General features: G+C 38.7%; 1 protein-coding gene across 1 annotated transcript in view; it reads left to right on the top strand.

The window, feature by feature from the left end:
- Positions 1–453: 453 nt before the first annotated feature.
- The window catches only part of boc (BOC cell adhesion associated, oncogene regulated), a 50,775-nt gene continuing 33,374 nt past the window's right edge, over positions 454–17,854 (top strand). The window contains exon 1 of the mRNA XM_061238890.1: positions 454–901. The gene's annotated coding sequence lies outside the window, so the exon portion shown is untranslated. The remainder of the gene's footprint in view (positions 902–17,854) is intronic.

The following is a 17,854-nucleotide window of genomic DNA, read 5'->3' on the forward strand; positions in this document are numbered from 1 at the left end:
AAGATAGCAACTTTCATTAATATATCATTAATATGTTCCGAATGGTCCCTGAAATGTGCTGGAAGTATACTATAAGTGCTGTTATCTCAACATGTTAAAAGTATATATAGTATATATAGTATAATATATAGTATATATAGTATATAGTATATATAAGTATAGACTTTGGCTAAATAGATGCTGAGAATCTGCGCTGTAACCACATGCGAATTGTTTGACTGAGAATCAAAAATTGGGGAGTACAGAGCCAAATCAAGAAAAAATCTCACCATGCTCATAAGTAGTATGCACACAGAAGCCCGCACAGCACGACACAGCTGCCGCGCGCACTGGGGGCCTCCGTAGACTCGGGTTAATTCAGCTTCCATGGCTGCCTCTGTGCTGTGAGGGAGCAGGGAACAGGGAGGGGGAAGGGGGAAGGGGGAAGGGGGACGCCCTTCTCCCCAAAATCTTGCCCACTTATCTACTCATTCCGTCGTTCGCGTAACTCATACGTGTCCAAGTGAAATGCACCTTTATAAACCTGCGTTTTATTATCACGAATGTGAGTTAATCACTCACTTGTAGTCGAGCAAAAGTACACATATTTTGATGAAACGAAATACATGACCAAATTTTGGATTTAGGGAAAGACGCTATTGTTCCAATTCCTCCCCCTTTCTGGGGAAGTGGGAGGATCCGAGAAGGAGAAGCTAAGGAAATAATTGTTTGGGAACTCAGTCATCCAAAAAACGGCCTTTCAATTAGAAAGCTTGATAAAATGTCTGTGGCGTCGTTGTAATGACTAAAGACGTAACGCCTAGGAGTTAAAAATAAAGCATCCTTCCAGGATTTAATTTCGTAGAAATAGGAAAATAAAATTGAACAGAATTCGTGGGAAAACACTACGGTGAAACTTTAGGTAAGTCCTCTTTTAAAAGGTTTACAGTTATTTTTCGCAACAGCGTTCATTTTTTAACGATTGGTGGCTGAAATGTTTCGGAAACTTTCTATAAAGTATTTTGAGTATTGTTATTTAAGCATAAATAGCCATTATTATTTTATCAAGACTAGTCTTGTTTTGGTTTGTGAGTTTGGAGTTGTAGTAGTGCGTGCTGTAGTAGCGAACACGGTTGTGGATAACAGTTGTTTTGTTTCCACGACATAACGTTTTTTTCCTCTCTCCCTCACACACATTTGCGAGGAAGAGGTAGAGATCCATGTGAATGTTAATGGTGTGCAGTAATCATTACCCTGATGGGAGGAATTGGGCAATACTAAGAAAAAGTTATTTTATGGGCGCATTTGTGATCGAGTAGTTAAATAAATGCTGTTTTCTAAAGTATGCGTTAATATGTACCATTGCATTTGTTTGCATTAAAAACAAAACCAATGGAAAACCCGAGGGGCAGAAAATGTAAAATGTGCAGGCCTAAGACTCGAGCTGAGTCGCCATGGAGAACGCCGCTCCGAGACACAGCTCTAAAAAAAATTGTCTGCGTCGTAATGTTTGGCCAACTGTTTTGACATGGTAGTGTGATTTCAGGACATAATTTGTAACCTTTAACTAGTCCTACATAAAACAACTTCATGCACACCTGGAAATCTGTGAAAATTACGACAAATTATAAATTCCGCTTGTAAGATTTAATTTGTCTAACCTAACCGAGCCTACCTCTGCCTCGACCATGTAACCTGCCCACATTTGAATCAGAAAATGAAATAACCGACCTTTGAAAATATTGCCTGGAAGTTTGGAGTGGGGATACTAGATTAACCAGGGATTTCATCATGCAATAGGCTACCTCAAACACGGTTGTCAAGAATAATGAAACTATCGTAAAGTTAGTTTCGATCTCTATAGGCTAGTTGTGCGAGAGTGTGTGCGCGCGTCCCCGCAATGAGGACAATCGCTTGGAATTCGCTGCGGAACGACGGGACTCCGGTTTCAAACCCCCAGGTGCAGTTGTTATTTGGATTACAACTCTGGCCGATAACCCCACCAGGGGATTTCTAGATATATAACGGACGTGTTTCGGCCATTTTCTTCTTTTTTGAAAATATGCCATTGTTTAGACAATGCTATTGCCGCGGTTTGTCTGCAAAGTGCCCAAAATAAGTAATTTTAACCCCTTCGCGCAGATGCCAAATCTGGCAACCATTTCCCATTTTTGCAGCTCTATTTTAACACTTTATAACTCTATCACAGGCACTTGGAAAATGGTTAAAAGGGAGCAAGACTACCATTTACAATATTAACTTTATTTTCATAAGATGCAGTAATTAAGTACTTTATTAAGCAATGAAATGTTGAGTCACGAATGTAAACCGATAAATGGATACATTTACTGAATCGTAAACTCCTTGACCACAAGTGTATGCCGAATATGAAGTTGATATGGAAAACTATGAAGCAAAATGTAGTGTACTCTGGTGTCCCTCTATCCATAATGGCTAAATTTTGCATTTATGTAAATCATAAAATCATATTTTGCTTCCAATTAACTGTTTTGACTCATGAAACTCACATCTGCATCATATCTGCACCAATCCAAAATATCTCTGAAATGAATAAAATGTTTTTTGTCAATTATAAAGCATATTTTATGCCCCTTACGGTGTTTTAAGGGGGAAAATAATGTAAAAGAAATCACACGCTGACTGGTACACACAGCTAAACATGTCTCTAGTATATGTATATTCGTTAAGCTAAAGTATGCAGTCTTTTGTTGCAAAAAATTAAATTCAAAATCAAAACTCAATTTCATTGTGAGTGGTATGAAATTTAAGAATATATGAATCAGGGAGCTTGCTAGCACTGACTTGGGTATGCTACAATGCTCCTATAAGCTACTAACAGCAACTTAGCTCCCTAAACAAACATGCGTAGCATTGTTATGCCCTTTCCAGAACAACGCAGTGGCTGGGATTTTTTCTGTGAGATGATATTTATCTTACCACTTGTATTTATCTTTACCACTTGGGACTTGAAGCTCTGATTTAATCCTCATGCTTACTGTATTAGTTTTATATCTAGCCTATGGGCCATTCCATTGTGGAAACTCCAGGAGTTTGCACCACAACACACCAAGCTGTGTGTTGGAGGGTAATGAGGTGTGAAGCTGAAATTTGCCAATAGAGCCATTGGGTGTCATGATGAAAAATGTGATTTTTATAGGTCCCTAACTTTGTAATGAAAAGCTGTAATTCTGTGAAATTGTGTTGGTAATTTTGTATGTACAATTCATATCCGGTCTCAGAAAGTATGCATCTACTTTCTTTAGGAGATATTTGGCCCTAAAAATATGTCAGCTGGCTGGCCATGATTGCTGGGTCCCACTGGACGTTACTGCTTATATTTTTGGGAGATTCTACCGGCATATTTCCTCTCTTGGGATGGGAGCTCTAAATCCAAAAGACTTGAGATGTCTGATAAAAATAAAAGTAGCAATGAATTGATGTGTTTGTGAATATGCATGCTTACGTTTCAAAATTGTGCAGGCAGGTTCGCTAGAGCAGACTGAAATCCACTGATGTGAGCAGCAGTGGCTAGTGTCACCTCTGGCTAATGTTCAGCTAAAGTTATCTAACTGAATACTAGAGATGGGCATGGTTAATCGATTAACCGGTTAACCGGAATGGACACTTGAGGGAAACAGCCGGCATCGTAACCAGCTTAGGTTTATTATTTTCCATAGGTTTAGGTTTATTAATTCAGTCCTGCATTATTAAGTTTAAGACTGTTCTATATTTTGATTGGCGTAATGGGGAGCTTACAGTAGTGGGGTCATAGAATTTCAGAGTAGCCTATTGCGGCTCCACCGACTTCAAACACAGCAGTGGAGTAGGCTATGGCAAGCAACAATGTGAAGAGGATAATTTGTAAAAACGTAAAAATATGTGGCATCAAACTACATAATATAATGTGCAACAAAAGCATCATGACAAATCTGTAGATGAAGGGAAGTGATAGCGATCCTCTAAACACAAGTTAAATGTGACTGTGATTCAACCAGAAAAGAGCATGTTGCACATCATGTCACTTGTATGATTACAAAGGTCATGTTGCCTCTTAATTTCTAAGATAAATAAAGACATTCTTGAAACCCATCGAATTGTTAGGGCTGGAATAAACCAGCATGCAAGATCGTGACAGCACAGGTTGAGAAGGAACAGACTACAGCAAAGATAAATTTGGGAAGATGAAATCCAACCTTGCTGTCTGTAACCTTCACTGATTAAAACAGCTTTACTGCAAGCTCACAGCGTAGATGAGAGGCACATGGTCGAAACCACTGCAACTCATCCTCGATTTGATTAGAATCTGAAACATCACTTGTATTTTTATTATATTTGAAATGTAATGAAACGTAAAACCGTATGAGACTGATGCTTAGGGAAAAATGACAATGAAAAATGACACTTCAAGTGGTATTGCCATCTTTCTGGAGACAAATAAGGGACCTTGCCATCAAATACAAGCCCAAACAACTGGAAAGGATTTTACCATTGCAGATTGTGACTGGGAGTTCAATACCTAAATCAATTGTAAAATTAAAAGGCAAGCTTGTGTCCTTGAACAATAGTAGACTAGCCATAAATTTGGATGAACTGGTTGCTTGTTACATTTACAACCAAGTGAGCAACTAGATTTCTTAAAACCAGCCGAAAAATGCTAACCAGCAACGTAGAGTTGCCATTTTTATGAAATTGCCTCTTGTCAGTGTCATGCCCTGAAAATATTTGGAATTTGAAAATATTACTGGCGATACACTGCTACAGTCCCCTCCAAACGTATTTGTGTTTGATTTGCACTTTGTTGTACGTCGCTCTGCTAAATGCCACGTAACGTAATGGAACGACAATTACATTACAGGGGGGGGGTGGGGGGGGGGGGGTGCTGTCCTGAAATGATGCCCCTGCTGTGCATTAACATAGTCGTATGCAAAAATGTGTGCAGCCCGGTCAGAAAACCTTTTACTATTAATAGCTAGGTGAACAGAAGCAAACAGTTAAACATAATGCCTTTCTGCAAATTTTAAATAAAGATTGCTTTTTATTTTCATTTTTACGGTTGATAAATGATAAAAAATGAAATGTGCAAAACTTTTGGGAACCCTTTTGGATTATTCTTTTTTACTTTTTAAAATTGTTATTACCAAGGCCGAGACACAGGTGATTTACTGGTTAGGGCTTCAATGAACTCCATGACTTCTAAAGTATCCAACTGCAGTGGCTGTTCTGTCTGGTGTTAACAACCATGGGTTCCTCTACACAGTTGTCCAAGGATGTCGAAATGAAGATGGTTCATTTCTACCAAGAAGAAGGGTACAAAAACTCAATGTTTCTCAATTGCCTATTTCCACTATTAGAAACATTATTAGAAAATTGAAGATAAATGGAACAGTTGAAGTCAAGGTGAGGTCTGGAAGATTTCAGGTAGAATGGCCCAAGACCTGGTGAGAAATGCTCAGAAGAACCCACACATCACTGTAAAAGAACTGCAGAAAAGGGTCGCAAACACAGGTCTAGCTGTTCATAGGACAACAGTACAACCTACTTTAACCTGTTTGCGCAAGCCTCAAGATCTGACAACCCTCACCCATTTCGGAGTGTTCTAATTTGATTATTTATGATTTATGATTTATGACAGCTAAAATCAGACCGTAAAAATAGCTTCAATGAAGCAAGAAATTAAGTCATTTAAAATACCTACTTAATGTAGTTTATTTTCATCATTTATTTATGAAGTGCTACAAACACAAAACAAAGTAGCTGAAAATGCAAAATAATAAATAAAATAAAAATAATATTTTTGTCCTTCTGGAATGGAATACTATGAATCACAAATGGCTAGCAGGTAAACATATACATTTTGTCCATTAAAAGCTCCATTATGCTTTGGGGTAGTGTGGCAGCTGGAGGCACAGGAAATATTCTGTGAGTGGAAGGAAGAATGGATCCCACCAAATATAGAAATTGTAGAGGCTAGTGTTCGAAGGTCAGTCTAGGCATTGAAGTTGAAGAGAGGTTTGGTATTCCAGCAAGACATAAACATACCTCAAAATGAACCATGAAGTTCCTCCAGGAAAGACCGAAGGTTTTGGAATGGCCGCCACTGTCCCCTGACTTGAATGGTATTGAAAATCTGTGGAGAAATCTCAAACATGCTATACATGCAAGCAGGCTGAAGAATATTTCTGAGTTAAAGGTGTTCTGTCAGAAAAAATAGGAAAAAATTCCAAAAGAGAGAATTGAAAGATTCTTAGCTGGCTACAGGAAGCGTTTACAAGGTTATGGCTGTCTGAGAATTTCAGCTTTTATTTCCGTCTATTTTTATCTAGATTTGTTAAACTACTTGGAATGTAACAGACCATTCATTTTTTAGGTGAGCATACCTTATGTTATGTTATTGGAACATGTGATTGACAGGTGTTTCTTGTTGCCCAGATGTGTCCTATTAGGTTGACTGGTTAAGCAATTAATTGTTCTGAATGTCTACTCTTGGTTTTAGCCTTGGGTTTTGCCTGTAAAGGCTGCATTTGTGTTAGAAAAGATTAACCAAAATGAAGACCAGAGAGCTGTCTTTGGAAGAAAAGCAAGCCATTTTGAAGCTTAGAAAAGAGGGGAGATTGTCAGAGCCATTGCATAAGCATTGGGGATAGCTTTTACAACAACATAGAATGTCCTGAAAATGAAAGAATCCACTGGTGTACTGAGCAACAGATATCAAACAGACCAAGGAGTGTGAGAACTGTGAAGAAAACCCTCAAAAGATTGGTCAGTGACATCACAAATAATCTCCACAGGCTATACCACAAGATGCAAACCACTCGTCGGTAGTGAGAATCTGAAGGCGAGATTACAGTTGGCAAAGGAGTACAGAGATGAGCCACAAAAGTTCATGGACTGATAAGATCAAGATTAACCTCTACAAAAGTAATGGAAAGGGTGGACAAAGAAGGGATCTGCTCATGGTCCAAAACATATAAGCTCATCTGTGAGGCATATTGGAGGAAGTGTCATGGCTTGGGCTTGCATGGCTGCTTCTGGAGTGGGCTCACTAATCTTTATTGATGATGTAACTGATGGTAGCAGCAGGATGAATTCAGAAGTCTATAAAAACATTGTTTGCCAACTCACAGAGCAATGCATCCAAACTAATTGGAACAAACCTCTTATGGGCGGATGCAACCTGTGCATTACATCTCCCTTAACAGACGGATGCAACACCAGTGTTGTGTTTGATCATATGACCGTTTTTCAAGACACATGACCGTTGAAATGCATCCTAGGCCTTTCTATGGGTTTTCTATTGGGTGCCTTAGTCCAGAATGGGTTAAGGAGAAAAAGTGCAGCAAGACAATAACGCACTTAGACTTCATTAGGACAGAAAAAGTGGAAGGCCCCTGAAAGAAACAGCTGAAAGAGGCTGCAGTAAAAACCTGGAAAAGCATCACAAAAGGACAATGCAATAGTTTGGTGATGTCAATGAGTCGCAGGCTTGATGTAGTTACTGCAAGCAAGGGATATGCTACCAAATATTAAGTGTTATTTACTTTCATTTACTTAAATACTCTCTGTTCCAATACTTTTGTTCACTTAAGAATTGGGTGGTCTGATAACAAAGGTGCTATTTTCTAGGTAGTTGAACACATCTAGGAAATAAAAAGTAGGAAGTAAAAGCTGAAATTCTGAACTTGCGTGTTTTTTTACGATTACATTTATTTTTAAAATGTATCTATCGATCCATCCGTCCACTTTAATCTGCTTAACCGGAGTGGGGTCGCAGTAGGCTGAGCAGGGTATTCCAGGCATCCCTCTCCCCAGTGATGCTTTCTAGCTCCTCCTGGGGAATCCCGAGGCAGGTTCTGGGTCTACCTCGGGGTCTCCGCCCAGTTGGACGTGCCCGGAAAAACCTCCAAAGGGAGGCACCCGGGAGGCATCCTGATCAGATGCCCTAATCACCTCAATTGGCTCCTTTCGAAGTGAAGGAGCAGTGGCTCTACTCCGAGCTCCCTCCGGATGTCCAAGCTCCTCACCCTATATCTCAGGCTGAGCCCAGCCACCCTACGGAGGAAGCTCATTTCGGCAGCTTGTATCCGTGATCTCGTTCTTTCGGTCACTACCCAAAGCTTGTGACCATAGGGGAGGGTTGGGACGTAGATCGACCAGTAAATTGAGAGCTTTGCCTTCCGGCTCAGCTCCCTCTTCACCACGAATTCCCTGAATTCAGCCTGAAGAGCAGCCAAATTACACATTGCCTCATCTTTGTATTTGGCTTCAGCAAGTATGTGTAACATTCTTTTCATTTGACTTGCGCACAGCAACATAGATTTAGCCATGCATCAGGGTCAAGGCACTGCATGATTCCCACAAATGTGTGATGCAATGGAGCCTTTTTCAGCAACTTTTCAAGGAGTTTGATTGCGTTTGAGTTTCTTGTAGTCTGTCCTAATTTCTAGTCTCGGCATCTGAAATGTTTTTGAAAGACCTGAGGGTGGCTTCTGGTGCAAATCCAATTTCATTCTGAGAACTGTCCTTGTGCAGACTGCTGTCCTGAAAAGGGACATGGAGGAGATTCAGTGTGTAGCCTCTTGCAGGTGTTTTTAGTTAAGAAATCGTCCAATGAGCCCTGCAAACAATTAAAATGAATGGATTTTATGTTTCAGTGAGTTTGTTCACTCTTAATTAGCAAATATACAAACCATAGGTCATGTCTCTCATACACACTTTATTTGCGGTACTGTCACATTCCTGTTAGCTTTGACCAGTCTGCCCATTCTCCTCTGACGTCTGTCATTAACAAGGCATTTCTGTCTGCAGAACTACTGCCCACTGGATTTTTTCACCATTCTTTGCAAACCTTAGACTATTGTGCATGAAAAATCCAGTAGATCAGCAGTTTCTAAGATACTTAAACTACCACGTCTGCCACCAACAATCATTCCACGGTCAAAGTCACTGAGATCAAATTTTTTCTTCATTCTGGTGATTGATGTAATCATTAGCTGAAGTTCCTGACCTGTATCTACATGATTGTATACATTGCACTGCTGCCACACAATTGGCTGATGAGATAATCGCATGAATATGTAGATGTAAAAATGTTCCTAATAAAGTGCTCGGTGAGTATTATTTGCATGAAATAATCATTTATTTCATTTTAGTAATAAAAAATAAAAAAAGATAGTCTTACATTAGTGATTATCTTTATCCTACACTATGAGTGTCATGTATTCCTTGTGGAGGGGAAAAATGTGAAACTTTAAGTCACTTCCACATTGTTAAGGTGGGATCATTTTTCCCCCAGTGTTTACTATTGTATTGCATCTATTAAGATAACAAAAAATGTTATCAATTGCTCTTCCAGAAATTATGTACAAATGAAAGCCGAAATTAAATACAGTGGTTTTGTGTTTGCTTCTGCGGTAAGAATTTGCCAGCAAGGAAAAACTACTTGCAAGGTTCCAACTGCAGTCACATTGTATTTCGGCCTGTAACAGGCAGAGCAGTCATTTGTTGCAAGATAATCCATAGTTTAGGTTTCTTCACACAACCACCACCAGGTGGCAAATGCGAGGACTTAGAGCAGGGTGAAGGCTTAGACCAGGGGTCGGCCTGGAGCTGGACAACATATTTTAGCTTGGTAACACAGCGCACTAAGTCTAAATTAGCCTATCAACATTGGGCAGCCTGTAGCGTAGTGGTTAAGGTACATGACCTGCAAGGTCGGTGGTTTGATCCTCAGTGAAGTCACAATAAGATCCGCACAGCCGTTGGGCCCTTGAGCAAGGCCCAAGAGAGGATTGTCTCCTCCTTAGTCTAATCAACTGTACATCGCTCTGGATAAGAGCATCTGCCTAATGCCATTATGTAATGTAATATGTAATGTAACATTACTAATACCGGTGTAAATGAGCATTCGTTAAAATGTTTCACCACATGTCACTATTCTTCAGTGGGAAATTAATGATTATTTGGTACTTCCACTATTGAGGTTTGTCAAAACATGGTGGTTGGTTTCTAGGTTTTTATATGCAATTTGCACAAGAGGGCATTGGAAAAACACAATGAAAATATTCAATATGTCCAATCTTTAGTTTTGGAGAAGTAAGTATTTTAAATTTATCATCCTTTTTTCAACCAGTTGAGTGTTCTCATCGTAGTGTGTCACTCTCCTTATCCCTCCCCTATAACTTCTTACCCATAGTTTGCGCCACTGGCCTCCAGGCAGGGCAATGCAAATATTTTACTAATGTTAGGTTCACTTAAATTAGAGTGCCTTTTAAGGACTATGAGACTATTTCTGATTATATTAACTTAGTGTTAGCTAGCTAGCTAGTTTGCTTTCATAAGGTGACATTATTGATATTGTTAGCTAGCTAGTTTGTTTTTATAAGGACATTATAGTTGTGCTTTTATCTTCATTTTTGCTAGCTAACTGGCCAAGTAATCATTGGATAAGTCAGCATCCTTACCTTAGCTATTGATTGTTGATATACTAAGTTAGCTAGCTTGTGAAAATTCAGTCTCCCAAGATTGAGGGCATATCATGGAGATAGCTTTATGGTAACAAACAACATTGTGTGGAAAGTCATAGCTAATTGACAGTTCACATTACCACACCCAGACAGTTTGGATGAACTTTAATTTGCGAAATTTAGGCAAATAAGAAAACTATTTTAGAAAAATATGTTTGAAAATACATTTAAATAACTGAATAATAATAATAAATTATGCACATTGCTTTTGTTGCAAAAACAACCATGTTACTCCTTGTGCTGGGCGGTAGATGTAGGCTATGATGCACATTTTAGTTGACAAAATATTTTAAATTTTTTTTTATTTTTTATTCTGGCCCGTATTGGCTACAAATGTATTAATTGGAGAATGTAAGAATAACTTACAACAATGATAAATTAAAATGTAAAGAATAATAATAAAAAAATAATTTCCATATAATTTGTCAAAGCCAAAGGGAGCGAATGGAGATGGGCAAAAGAGTTGCATGTGGCTCCGAAGCAGCAGGTTGCCGACCCCTGGTATAGGGTATATCTTCCACTGCAGCACTTAACCTTGTTAGCACTGGCATCTTGTATATAACTTTTAAAGATTTAAATTGATCCTATAGTGGGACTTTTGCTGTTTATGGATGGTGCGACAGAAATTTTGGTGCCGCTGACCATAATCAAATGCTACTGACCAAGTTCTGTTAAAAAGCCAATTGTATGGGTTAATGCTATTGGCTAGCTTCAACATACTAACCTCATATGAGGACCAGTAAAGTAGGAAACCACATACTAGCACTTACTACTTGTAAGTTTTATCACCACTGCTGTGAAGTAAAATACTGTAGTCTGTGAGAAATGTATTGAGTTCAAATGACACAGTGGTCTACATTCTAAAGCTCCATTTTGCCCTTTTGAAGTTAACAAATGGTATGATATATTGCTTGTAACTATACATCCCTGTCCAGCTGTGATGGGTTGTTTGCGAATGAACTAATCTTTTTTGAACAAATCTTTCAAATGAACGAACATGACCTTCGTCATGAGTCTTCTCTGTGAAAGATTTGTTTGTTTGGCTCTTTTTCCAAGCGCTGAGATCTGCCCGTTTTCCCTTCATCTCCTTAACCAAAGCAAGCTGCCAAATCTTCTTTATTGATAATTTCCTGGTCAAGATGCCATGAGAGACGGTGCTCACTAGCACCACTGTGGTTGGCTCCAGTATAGGTCATTCAGACCCCTTTTCAATGTAAAGTCAATGGTACAATTGCAGTAAATATATAGTCACTTTTTTCCCCACAAAAAAATGTTTTCCTTCATCTAATGCCTCCCCATGTGCCGATTTTCTTTGTTATCGTGTTGTTAGGACAATACAGCAATACTTTGATGAATCAGGGACAGATTACACCACTCTCACATGCTTAGTGGTGGAGCCACACTCAGCTTCCCTACTGCGCAAATCTACAATATGGCGGCACCAGTAAATTTTATAAAACGTATTCACAAGCCCTTATTTTTCTGCAGTATATGAGCCAGAGACAGTGATTTTTAGTCCCTTGCACATTGTCCAATAGCTACTTATCGGGCTAGTCTTTGTGTGAAGGCTGATAGGCTTCCCGAAATGCCAATCAAACACAAATGAATGCACGTACGTACCTACGTCAGGCAAGCCGTGTAGTCACAACGAAAAGTGACCAAAAAGGATCAAATGAACGAGAGAGCCATGAGCTGGTGTTGAACTGAAAGTAGGCTACACTGCAGTTGAGCCTAAAATATAACATTAATTAGTGCAGGTAGTGCATGTAGGCTACGTTCCGTGGACCAGCTGAATAGATAATCACAGATTATATTTTGCTAAATCGTGTTGTCTTTTAATTTTCTGTAATATAGTCAGCTGGGCTATGCAATAAAAGTGATGACCACAAAGTGCAAACTGCCTTTTTCTTTTTCTTTTGATAGCATGTTGAAATGTAGCTAGCTATCTGTAGGCTGCAATAATATATTTCAGGTATTGTCTTAATTGCATTAATCTTTAATTTCTTCTTTTAAATGTGTTTTAAGCATGTATAATTTCATTATTATTATCATTTTAGCTAATTTTACATTATATACAGTCCCCTCCAAAAGTATTGGAACAGCAACGGCCAATTCCTTTGTTTTTGCAATACACTGAATACATGTGGCTGAGAAAGAGATGAACACGAGACAAGAATTCAGAAGTTCAGAATATCAGCTTTTATTTCCTGGTATTTATACCTAGATGTGTTGAACTACTTAGAACATAGCACCTTTTGTATCAGACCACCCAATTTTTTGGTGACCAAAAGTATTGGAACAGAGAGTATTTAAGTAAATGGAAGTAAATAGCACATCATATTTGGTAGCAGTGAGCACTGGAGTGAGTTGGCTGGATAACTCTAGTGCGCAGATTGGAAGATTCAGTTTAACATTATCATCATTCTTTGTGATATTTGTAAGATATTTTAGACATTGCATTTTTTCCACTCTTAAGAGTAAGAAGTAACAACACATGCTGCAGAAAGTACTGAAGTGAAAAGTAGGATATTTTGCTTTGAAATATAGCTGAGTGAAAGTATAAGTCTCCAAGAATGGAAATGGCCTACCTTAATAAAGTAGGCTAACGTAAACTCGCTGGGTTCCGTTTGGAACACGGGGAAGTGGCCACTTCCACCAGAAGTTAACACCAGTTTAATGGTAGTTTTTCTCCTGAGGTATGTGGTTTATGATTATTGTTGCTTATTGACTATCCCAGACACTAAAACACTTTGATGTGAATTAGACCAAGATTTATAGAGAAAATGACAAATAACTGCTCAATGTCCAGCACAAAGTTGTGTGCTCACTATGGTCCAAACACCTATTCACTCTGTTATGCAGGCTGAGCCGTATAAGCCTGCAAGTTCATTGTCTCATTAGCAACAGCTTCCCCAGTACAATTTCACATGTCACGGTATGCTGAAATAGATTGCGTATGTGACTCGCACCAAGTCCTCATGAAAATAAAAGGAATTAGACTTTGCACCAGAGGTGCACAACTCCGGTCCTTGAGGGCTGGTCTGCGAATGGGTTTTTGTTCCAGCCAATTGCCTTGTTTTTAATTTGCTAACCGCTTGATTAATTACCCTGATTCAAGCCTGTACTTGAGCACTGTAAAATCATTAGGATACACTTTGCTGCTCAAAAGTGGGCCAGACACATTCCCACTTATCTCCTGCTATCAACAGCTCTTTACTATCGATTGTCCGGTGGGGTTGTTTCTTATCCTACATAAACAAGGCTTGGTAATCAGCTGAAGACTCAGCTCTTGTAGCGTAGTTGATGTCTACTCATTTTCTAATTATCTAAGTCAGTGAAATACATTTTTTGATTGCAGACCATAAAAAGATTAATTAAAAAATGGAAACTTATTTTTATTTTTTTAAAGGTACAATAGGTACGAATTTTGTGTTAAAACAAACTATTTGTTAGCTTGCAGAATGTACAAATATCCACCTGAAACACAAGGCATGTGCAACAATGCTCACAACGCTTGCTACTATGTTCGTTTTACCTCAGGTGGATATTTGTATATTCATTGAGCTAACTATGGCTAATTTGCTTGTTGCTACCAATAGCAAACTGGTATTGTTTTATAACTAGATATGTAGTCTTCTTTGGATAATAAGCAATATTATACAGAGTTTTAATGATGGCTTGTCTGGAGTACAATTTGGGCTGCTACGCGCGGACAATCTGAATAAGCCCCCATGCCATTGACTGTGGCAATTAGAACCATTTTTCAACCAATGAGCTTGAATTATTGTCCATTCTCCTCTGACATCTCATTAACAATGCATTTCTGTCTGCAGAACTGCTGCTCCCTGGATTTTTTAAAAGTCTTTTTACAACCTTCTTTGCAAACTAGAGATTAGTGTGCATGAAAATCCCAGCAGATCAGTAGTTTCTGAGATACTGAAACATCACCCTGTCTGCCACCAACAATCATTCCATGGTCAGTGACATAGATCACACAAAAAATGTTGAGGATAACAATAAAGTTAATGAAAAGTTAAAGTTAGTTCTGTTCTTTCAAGGCAGACAAAGATGGCAAGACTTTAGTGCACATCTGAAGACTTGTAAGTCTAACTTGTAAGTGACTTGTAAGTCACAACTGTAAGGTACCCTGTACCATCACATCTTTACTTGTATACATGCCTTCCCACATATTTACATCCATGTATATATACATATTCCCATATACTCAGCCACCACCTCACCAGGAATCGCCTCACACCCAACAAAGTGGCCACTCCCGTCTTTGAGTGAGGCCACTTCATTAGGCGCACACAAGTGTCCTCCGATCGCACATACCGACGTATATGCCGTACACATGGGTGCACATCAAGGGCCAATCCGCCCCAGGATTCCATGCCATCCTCTGTCCCTACTAATTTAATTAGCCAAATAATATCCTGGTCAGACAAATCTGTACATGCACCAGCCACAGCTGCAGACCACAAATGCATCACAAAGATGGTACACTGCTCAAGCACAGGAGCGAACCAGCGCGAGCCATAGAGCTGCCAGAAAAATACGAGCTCACATACCGGCCCTCCTGGATTGGAGCTGTGCAAACCTGCTCTACATACACTATGCACAGATACCTACATAAATGCACCCACATACACTCAGTGAGCACTTTGTTAGGTATTTTTTAGACTTAAGTCTTCTGCTGCTGTAGCCTATCCACAGGTTTGACACGTTGTATGTTTAGATATGCTCTTCTGTATACCACTGTTGTAATGTGTGGTTATTTGCATTAGTGTCACCTTCCTGTCAGCTTTGGCCAGTCTGGCCCTTCTCCTCTGATCTCTCTCATTAGCAAAGCATTTCTGCCTGCAGAACTGCTGCTCACTGGATGTTTTTTTTTTTTTTTTTTTTTACACAATTCTGAGTAAACTCTACTGGCTGTCATGCGTGAAAATCCCAGGAGATCAGCTGTTACAGAAATACTGGCCCATCTGGCATCAACAACCATGCCACGATCAAAATTGCTGAGATCACATTTTTTCCCCATTCTGATGGTTGATGTGAACATTACCTAAAGCTCCTGATCCGTATCTGCATGACTTTATGCATTGCACTGCTGCCACACCATTGGCTGATAAGATAATCGCATGAATAAGTAGGTTTACAGTTGTTCCTAATAAAGTGCTCACTGAGTGTACATATCAAGTCGTTCTTTCAGTTTGGTCAAATAACCGTTGTATGTTTAAATCTATGACAAGACTGACTTGATTTTTACCCAGCTGGAAGTTCATTGCACCGCTGCTATGCGCAAGTATTTTGTTGAAGGATACAACGCCAAAACGCCAAAAATTTTTAGAATGAGAAACTATTATGCACTTGGTCCCCTGGACATGAGAAAAGAACTTTGACTTTACCTTATTCCTTGTAGTATGTGGGTTTCCAAAATGATGAGAAGGTGAGGTCCCCCCATACTTGCTTTACCATCCATATGTTACAAAATAAGGAACTGTTGTCGCTAAAGCAATGGTATCTTAAAATGGGCTATACAGATAGCTAGAACCTTGAGTTTTATCGCTTTCAAACAATATATCCTGTTACCAAAGTGATTGCGCTGTAAAAAAGGAATAAAGGCAAAAAAACTAAAATCCTAATCTAATTTTGTGGTCATCCTGACATGAGGCTTTAAACTTCCATCCATGTTCACTTTCCTCCATTGCTTTCACAAACTTATTGCTTTCACAAACATCTTGGATTTTAAATGGAATTGTGATTAGTCATTTGACTGTGCCTTTGGCGTGTCTGCCTATGAGGACCCTTAGAGTATAAACATTGAAATGCAAGTTTTAAAACCTAGGTGTAAACCTGGATAAAAACAAACTGGTGGTCCTACGTATTATGTATGCAGCAGTAGACTTGTTATTGTTTATAGCAACATAGTGTGTCAAGTGCCAATTTTATCAATGTTACAAGCAGAGCTGTGTCTAAAGTAACGCATTACTGTAATAATACAAATATTTTGTGTAACATGGAAATGGAATGCATTAGTATATAAATGTGTGTACTATTACTTTACACTTTTTAAAATTAGGAACATGTTATTCAACCTAATATTGTAGGCTATGTTCATTTGATATGCTAAGGCTATTTATTACATTAAGAACTCCAACTCCAATTGATTAATAATCCTTGGCAGTGCTGAAGTAAAGTTGTCAGTCTAATACAAGATGGCAGCTGCACATCCAATATTTTTTATTTGGCGATATTCCCATTACATTAATTGAGGAAAAATGCCTCCTCTGCAAGGAACCATGTCCTCAAACCTGAAAAAACCTTTGTGTGACTCCAGCAGAGTTGAATAACCTTGTTGCAACTGAAGACGTGAAGCGTTCGCTTGCTTAGTTGCAAACTCATGAGGTCCATTTAATTTGATAAAAGGTTGCCTTCATTCCTGTTGCTTATTAACAGGCCTGGCCTGCATTTTATTTATGGACTACATTTATTTGGTTCTTTTGACATGAGAACAGTCTGCTTGTAGCAGACAGTATGCAATTTTATTTTTTGTGATGATGCAGCAGAATACTTGAAGGTGAATTTAACTGTTAAGATCTGTGCAGATACACCTTGATGGAGAGCACGCTGCTGTTAGCATTAGGGCTGATCAATTTAATTTCCTGTCTTTTGAGACTTTCAGCAAATGCAAACATTTCACTCAATGTAGTTTTTGGTGATTCATTTCTTTAGTTTTCAATTAAGGGAGGTTCAATTTATACTTGATAGGTCAGTATAAATATGCCTTAAAATAAAACTTGGCTTAAAGAATCTATTTGGCCCACTAGCTAACTGTTTTACTGTAACTGTCCCCATTTCTTATACGCGGATGCCATCTAATGGCAAAAAGTGGATAAAAAAAATATATATTCTTGGCTGAAGTGAGTTCTCGACCAAAGGTTATGTCAAGCATGCATAATGAAGCATGATTTAAAAGTATAGTTAGCTCTTTTCCATTTCAACGAGAATTCGGCTTTCTAAAAAGCATTTCTTCGGTAACTGTCTATCATCAATAAGGTATTTGCATATCAAATTACCTTTTCATGCATATGTACTCCCATATCAGCCAGCTAGCAGGGTATAACTACTTTTAAAAACCTAACTAGAGGCTAGCTAGCTAGTTAACTAGCTGGCATTAACACTGTACTGCCATTTTATAGTGTTGCTAGAGTAGGCTAATTGTAATTTGTGTTTTCTATTTGCCTGTTGGATATAATTTTATCAGCTAACCAAATATTCAATCAATGTGATTGGGAGAAATAATAAATACAATTATGCACTTTTCCTTT

The sequence above is a fragment of the Conger conger genome, chromosome 4, assembly GCF_963514075.1.
Source record: "Conger conger chromosome 4, fConCon1.1, whole genome shotgun sequence".
NCBI lineage: Eukaryota > Metazoa > Chordata > Actinopteri > Anguilliformes > Congridae > Conger > Conger conger.